The sequence below is a fragment of the Sciurus vulgaris genome (assembly GCF_902686455.1).
Source record: "Sciurus vulgaris genome assembly, chromosome: 2".
NCBI classification, from domain to species: Eukaryota; Metazoa; Chordata; class Mammalia; order Rodentia; family Sciuridae; genus Sciurus; species Sciurus vulgaris.
Window position 1 is genome coordinate 177,287,281 of NC_136462.1, and position 8,091 is coordinate 177,295,371.

The 8,091-nt window shown below is 42.1% G+C and overlaps 1 protein-coding gene across 8 annotated transcripts in view; it reads right to left on the bottom strand.

The window, feature by feature from the left end:
• Nucleotides 1-758, bottom strand: part of SNPH (syntaphilin) — a 46,396-nt gene extending 45,638 nt beyond the window's left edge. For 3 of the 8 annotated variants that reach the window (XM_079128240.1, XM_079128239.1, XM_079128238.1), the window contains exons 1-2: nucleotides 484-758; nucleotides 137-241 (exon numbers count right to left, since the gene is read on the bottom strand). The gene's annotated coding sequence lies outside the window, so the exon portion shown is untranslated. Of the gene's footprint in view, nucleotides 1-136; nucleotides 383-483 lie in introns of those variants that run through there. The other 5 variants (XM_079128244.1, XM_079128242.1, XM_079128243.1 and 2 more) reach the window with 4 other exon arrangements.
• Nucleotides 759-8,091: the final 7,333 nt, after the last annotated feature.

Consider the following 8,091-nt stretch of genomic DNA (forward strand, 5'->3'; position numbering starts at 1 on the left):
GACGCCGGGGAGCGAAGGGAGGGAGGAATGAGTCACGACGACCCCCTCCGCTGGTGCCCCCGAGGGATCTGCCGCAGCGCGCGGTCCGGGCCCCGGCGGAGCAGCGCGGCCCTCCCGCCCGGCGCGGCCTCCTTACCTGAGTCCACTCGCCCTCCGCAGTCCCGCCGCCCGCGCCGCTCCGGCCCGGCTTGGCGCAGCGCCTCTGCAGTCGCCGCTGCAGCCGCCTGGCCCGATCAGCAACCTGCGGCGGTGGGGGAGAGAGACGGACAGCGCGCGTGAGCGCGGGCGGGGACACCCGGGCCGCCGAGCCCCGGCCGCGGACGGCCGGACCGCCCTGGCCCGAGGGCTCGGGGCGCAGGCTGCCCGCCGCGGGCTCCGTGCGCGCGCCCTCCGCGCCGCCCCCACCCCTGGCACTTGGCGCTCCGGGGTGCGGCGGGCGCGGCTGGGCGGTGGGCCCGGAGGTCCCGGGGGCCTTGTCATCACCTGCCGCGGCTTCCATGGCGTGGGCTGCCCTGCCCGGCCGCCGACTCGCGCTCCCGAGCCCCTGCAGGAGGCGGCTGGCCGGGTGCTGGCCGGGGCTGGGGCTGCCGGGAGGGAGGGAGGGGGAGGGAGGGAGAGGTGGATGCAGGGGACCAGCCAGTCGGCGGCTCGCCGGCAGCTGCGTAAGCGGCCCGTCTTCACTTTCCTTCTTAAAGAGATAGTTGATCTGCGGTTCCCGAGGGCCCAGGAGGAGGGACGCCAGCGCACCGGGAGGGGCTCCTCTCCCACGCACACGCCCGCGAGTCCGCAGAGCCGGGCGGTGGGGCGTGGTGCACGCGACCCTGGGCAAGGCCCTTCGCCCGCGGGGCCTCCACTTTCTCATCTGTAACCTGGGATGATGACACCGATCCCACTCCCTGGCGCGTGGGCTCAGGTGAAGCAGTAATTTGATCTGAACGCCCTTAGGAATGTTCTTCACTCCCCAGACCAAGGCTGAGTGTTTAACGTGACCAACACTTGGACTACTAAGAAAATAATAACAGAAACAAATTTCTGAGGACAGAAATGTCTTCCTTTGAAAGATTAAAATAATGATTATGGTACAAAGGAAAGCAATCGCGACCTGACATGTTCATTTGGGGTCTTTCTCTTCTGTCTTCCCCAACAAAGGGATTGGGAAAAAGTCCAGGAAACTGGATTTCCACTTTCCATGTCTAGCCCATCCACTCCAGCCATGTAACTTTAGATAACTCACTCCCTGGGCCTGATTCCTCATCTGCTGCACGTGTGGGAAGTGGGGTGCGATGGAGAGGGGCTCCCTCTTTCCGAACAAGCCCTATTTGATCAGCCATTCTCTGCTCAAAACCAACCCGTGCTTTTCTGAATCACCTCTGCCATCTGCCCCACCCCTCCGACTTCACCTAGCGTGGCTCTGCCCGTCACTCACTTCGCTTACTAGTTGTTACACTAGAATGTACACTTCATGAGGGAAGGAAATTTTCTTCCCTTGCTATATCCCCAGTGCCTAGAACAGTACCTAACACCAAGCAAGTGCTCAATAAATATTGACTGAATGAACAAGAGAGCAGGCACGCATTCTTCCAGGCCCCGAGATGTCTATGAGAATGCTCGGCTAGATGTCATGCTGGATGGAGGTCTTGATGTGTAGAGTCTCTGAAGTCTTTTAAGTCTCTGTCTACTATTGCTAAGGCTGAACTTGGTACTCTCTCCTCTCCAAGCTGACTTTTCCAAGAGAAGAACCTATAAAGTAACTTCACCGACTTATTCATGATTCTACAATATTGGCCTGGTGAGAAATAGCTAATATTTATAATGTACATGAAGAAATCATTATTTATAAATTTTCTGTTACTTTTCAAAGCTGAATCTTTTTCTATTGCTCTACTTAGCAGTAAATGCAGTTTTTGTTTTTGTCTTGTCTTGCAATAAATGCATGTAAATTTTTGGCATTAGCTGTATTTCCCCCTCTATTCAGTTACACTGAATTTCCCCATCAGGTGGTCATTATCATGTCATTGTGGAAAAACATGGCAGTGGAATTGGAGCATGACAAGAAATTGTAGTTGAAAAAGCCATGTGAAATGTTGAGGCCCGCTGTCCACAAAGCCTAGTGCTGTTTTAACCAGTTAGTGGATGAAAATTTTTAGCAGTCAGAACACCCACCTAAGTTATATAAGCGACTTCTTTACACTTGAAATAAAACCAAAAGAAACCATGTAATCACTGGGATTAGCAGGAGAAATTTTCCAAGCTCATCATTCAAATATTTTTTTTATCTTTCCCCCATGTTTTATTTTGCTTGGTAGTTAGAAGACTACATTTCCCAGAAATCTCCACTAGGAACATCTCCAAAACAGGCGACTTCTCTACCCCCATTATTTCCATCTGGAATGGTGTCTGCTAGTAAAGAATTCTCCTGAGCATCAGACAGCAGGTGACTGAGAAGAGACTCAGTGTGTAGTTATAATATCAATTGCAATGAGTGAGGATTGTAAGTATAAAACAATAAGTATAAAATTATTCCAAAGAAGTCACGAATTTTGAGGTAATTGAGAAATAGTTAAATTTCTGTTAGTTTCAAAAGCAATTTTGATTCCAGTTCTGGGTAAGCGTACTCCTCCCACTGAACACAGCAACAAAACTGAACAGAATACCAGGGGCAGCTACTTGAGGATTCTGAGGAGAAAATCCTAGCAGGCCAAATGGGGAAAGAATTTGATGAACTGCTGAGCTAGTGGTGAATTTACCACTTTTGTTTCCTCTGATCTCTCCCAGGCTGGACTCAAGACAGACCAAAACCGGGAACATCACAGAGAAAGCTCACAAATGATCCCCCGGTTCTGACGAGGATCAGAAAGGAGGCTTCTGATTCTCAGAGTAAGTGGGGGAAATACATTTTTCTTTTCTTTTTACATCTTTTCTCCAGTTTCTCACACCCCAGTCTCCAGGTAATCCTTTGGCAGCAGGAATACACAGGTACCTAAAACTCAGAGGGAGAAGAAACTTCTCCAATCAGAGTAGCTGTGCTCCTGAGGGAGGACGAGCCCTGCTGTTTTGCATCTTTTTCTGGCTCCAGATGCAGGGACAATGACTGTGGGAAGCAGGCAGCAGAGCAGAGCAGAGCAAATAAGGCTCCACTTTCCAACTTTCTGAGGAACCCCAAAGAAGATAAGCCAAATGATAACAATGTCATAGTTTTCAGTTACTACTAAAAATTAAAATCTAAGAATATACTCTTTGATATATTCTTATATCAATCAGAGAAAACGGAGGCATTAACTGTAGGAGAGTCATGCTTTTGAGTCATTGCAGATTTCTCATCAGAAACCCCAGAGGACAGGGGAAAACAGAACGACTTTCTGTCTTTCAAAAGAAAGGAGACCCCACCCCGAATTCCACACCAGGCAGACATCCTCCAGGAACCAAAGTGAAATGAAGACTTTCTCAGATAAAGAAAAACTAAGACGTCATGTCAAAAAGGAAACTTGGAATGCCAAAAAGGAAGCAAAGGTATTAAAAAATGGTAAATATCTTAGTGAATTTAATAGACTATTCTCCCCTCGAATTCTTTAAAATGTTCGACAGTTGAGATTGTTGAAAGCAATGGTTGTATCGTTGTTTAATGGGCTTTTAGTGTCTTTAAGCTATATAATAAGGCAAATACTGTATAAAAGAAACCTCTATGGTGTAAGGTTTCTACACTCCACTTGAAGTGGTAAAATACCAAACCTAGGTTGAGTATGAGACGTTAAGGATGTATTTGTAATCCCTAGAGCAGCTATTCAAAATATGCAGTAAAAACACAACAGATAAATTAAAATGGAATTCTAAAAAAAGAGTTCAAACATTTCAAAAAGGCACAAACGGGGCAAACAGGCATGAAAATAAAGGGAACAAATGGTGAACAAAACATAAAATGGCTGACCTGAATGCAAACCCAGAAGTAAGTGACCGAAACACACCAATGAAGACGGAGTCAACGGAATGGATCAGCATGACTTTATTACTGTAATTTACAATAAATTCATTTTAAACATAATGACAGAGGCAGATTAAAAGTAAAATCTGAAAAAAATATACATGTACCATGTAAACCTAATCAAGGAAAAGGAGGAATGGCTCTTAATACTAGAAATGCCATTACTGTAAGAAAACTAGACTTCAAGGCAAAAAAATTACCAGGGATAATCATTACACAATAAATAAAAAGATCAGTTAATCAAGAAGATATAAAAATTGTACATGCGATAATCCATTTACAACAATAATTGTGAATGTCTGTGTGACACGGCGTAAGACTGAGCTGGGTAAGCATCTGCCCTGTTGGGAGGCCGAAAGGAGAAATGAACGGACCCACAGCCATCGCTGGAGACACAAATACTCCTTTCCTCAGGAATCGGCAGAACGAATAGAAAATAAGCAAGATGAGAACTGAACAACACTTAACAACAAGGTCCTGCTGACATTTATTGATGCTCACCTAAAAATCAAGACTATATTCTTTTTAAGTACTCATGGAACATTCACCCAGACAGATCATAAATTCATACATAAAACAACCCTGAACAAAGTTAAAAGAATCAAAATCGTTTAAAGTATGTTCTCTGAACATAAAGGAATTAGACTAAATTCATTAATGAAAAATAGCAGGAAATCTCTCTTGGAAATTCAACAACATCCTTCTAAATAATTCACAGGACAAATAGGAAGTCTCAACGGAAATTAGAAAATATTTTTAACTGAACAAAAGCAGAAGTACAATATATCAAAATATGTGATACAGTTAAAGCAGTGTTTGGAAGGAAATGTATATATAGCATTGCATATTTACATTAGAAAAGAAGAAAGAGCATAATCAATTATCCATACTTCTGCCTTCATAAAACTCGAAAGATAAGAGCAAAAGAAACCCAGAGCAAGCCAAAGGAAAAAAAGTAATAAATAAAGGAGCAGAAATCAATGAAATAAAAAACAGAAAAACACGAGAAGATAAATCCAAAACACCAAGAAGGCTGGGTGTGGCGGGGCACATCTGTCATCCCAGCAGCTCAGGAGCCTGAGGAGGAGGATCTCAAGCTCAGAGCCAGCCTCAGCAACTTAGCAAGACCCTATCTGTAAATAAAATATAAAAAGGGCTGGGGATGTGGCTCAGTGCACCTCTGAAATGAAAGAGGGGTTATTACTATGAACCTCATAGATATTAAAAGAATAATAAAGGAATTTTTTTTTAGTTGTAGATGGACACAATTTTCTTTATTTATTTTTATGTGGTGCTGAGGATGGAACCCAGTGCCTCACATGCGCTAGGCAAGCGCTCTACCAGTGAGCCACCACCCCAGCCCATAAAGGAATACTTGAAACAACTCTGCATACACAAACTCACCAAGGTAGATGAAACAGAATGATTCTTTGAAACTACAAAGTACCAAATGCTCCCAAAACGAAATAGACAACTGATCGTTTTACAACTATTTTAAAAAGCGATTCATATTTTGAAACCTTCCAAAATAGAAATCTCCAGATCCAGGTAGTTTTATGGTGTGAACTCTACCAAACATTGAAAGAAGAAATAACACAAATCTTCAGTCTTTTGCAGAGAATGAGAATAGGAAGAAATGCTTTCCAAATTATTTTTATGATACCCAAACCAGAGAACGATGACAAGAAAAAATATAAACCATTATGTCTTATGAACAAAAACCCTCAACAAAATATTATCCAATCCCACATAAAAAGATGTTCGTCATCACTATAGAAATGCAAATCAAAATCATAAAATACCACTTCACACTCACTACTGTGGCCATGATAGAAGAGGGACAATAACAAGTCTTGACGAGGACATAGGGAAATTGGAATTCTCATACATTGCTGGTAGGTGTGTAAAATGGTGTAGCTCTTTAGAAAACAATTTGATAGTTCCTCAAAAATTCAAACATAAATTTACTGTGTAGCACAGCAATTATTCTACTATGTATATACTCAAGAAAAATTAAAATACACATACACAAAAACTTATGCACTAACGTCCATAGCAGCATTATTCATAATAATCAAAAGTGGAAACAACCCACATGTCCATCAACTGATGACTGGATAAACAATGTGCTATACCCATATGATGGAATATTATTTGGGCACAAAAAGAAATAAAGTTAAGTCCTACAATATGGATAAACCTTGAAAATGAAAGGAGCCAGACACAAAAGCATAAATGTTAATATTGTATGATTCCATTTATGTAAGTGTATGAAATGGCCAAATTATTAGACAGAGAGTGGATTAGTGTCGCCACGGGCTGTGGAGGGTAAAGAAGGGATCTGGTAGTCATTGCTAATGAGTATGCGGTCTCAAATTGGGCTGATGAAAGTGTTTTAAAATTAGATAATGATTATAGTTGCATAACACTGTGACTATACTAAAAACCACAGAATTGAATACTTTAAAAGAGTTGATTTTATGGTATGTGAATTATATCTAAATAAAGCTGTTGAGAGTATATTAGCAAATCCAATACAGCATACAAGAAAGGAATACTGCACAATGACCAGCAGAGTTTATTCCAGAAATGCAAGATGGGTTAAAAAAGTCCATCAGTATATACTACCATTTTAACAGTCCGAAAAGGAAATACCTCATGATCCAATCAATTAATGAGAAAAGCATTTAATAAAATTCAGTATCCATTCATAATAAAATCTCTCAGCAAACTAGGAACAGAAAGGAATATCCTTGTTATGATTTAGATGCTGTCCAAAGGTTCATGTGCTGGAAGGTCAGCTCAGCCTGGCAGTACTGAGGTGACAGAACTTTTAAAAGGTGGATAGAGGTTAAGTTATTGTGAGCATAGACCTTGACTAGTTCCTGCAAGTAGAAACTGTTCTAAAAAGAGCAAGCTTGGACCCTGGATTGCCCTTGCTTCCTGATGACCACATGAGCCCTCTTTCTGGCACATATGCCAGCCATGATGCCATCCTCCATGTTGTGATGCAGCCCAGGAGGCCCTAGCCAGAGGTGGAGCACATGCGACTGCCTAATTTTTGACCTCCACCCTCTAAAGTTGTGAGTTAAATACACCCCCTTTTCTTTTTTAAGTACCCAGTATCATTGTTGCAGCAATAGAAAGCAGATTAATACAATCCCCAATCTGATCGATACAAATTACTCTCCACTAAAAACACAAATGACAAACTATACTCCCAAATATAGTTAACATCATATTTTGTAGTGAAATAATTAACACTTATCTTCTAAGACTTGGAACGATACAAAGATACCTAGTCTCACTGTTCCTGTTCAACCTCGTGTTAGGTGTTCTAGCCAGTGCTACAGGGTAAGAAAAAGAAAAGACATACAGAATGCAAAGGAAGAAGTAAAACTGTTCCTTTTAGTAGATAAAATGGTTGTCTGTGTAGAAAATATGAAAGGCTACACAAAAACAAACAAAACCACCTAGAACTAATTTGTGAGCTCAACAAAGTCTCTGGATTTTAAGTTAACCCAGGAAAGTCAATTGTACTACTGACAAAATTATAGCAATGAAGAACAGCTTAGTGGTAGCCAGTGGCTAAGGGGAAGAGCAGGGAGGGAGATAACTGGCAAATAAAAGGCAGCACAAACGATCCTCGGGATAGGATTATTCTCCTTCTTTACTACAGTGGTGTTCATACAAAGCTACACACATGAAAACATTGCATGGAACTAAATACACACACAAATGAGTACATGGAAAACTGGCAAGATCTGAATAAGGTTGGTGGACTATAGCAATGTCAAATTCCTGTTTGTGATATTACACTAAAGCTGTTCCCGTTGGGAGAAACTGTTTCCTCCTCATTGTGATGATGGTTACAGTCTCTGTATTTCTTACAATTGTATGTGAATCTACGATTATCTGAAAATATCAAGTAAATTAGAACTCTCATTCATCACTAGTGGGAATGAAAAATCCTACGTCCACTATGGAAAATAACTTGGTAATATATTAGAAAGTCAAATATACCACCTAACCCAGCACTCACACTCCTAGGGAAATCAAAACTTATATTCACACAAAAATTGTACACAAATGCATGTAGTTCTATTTATAAT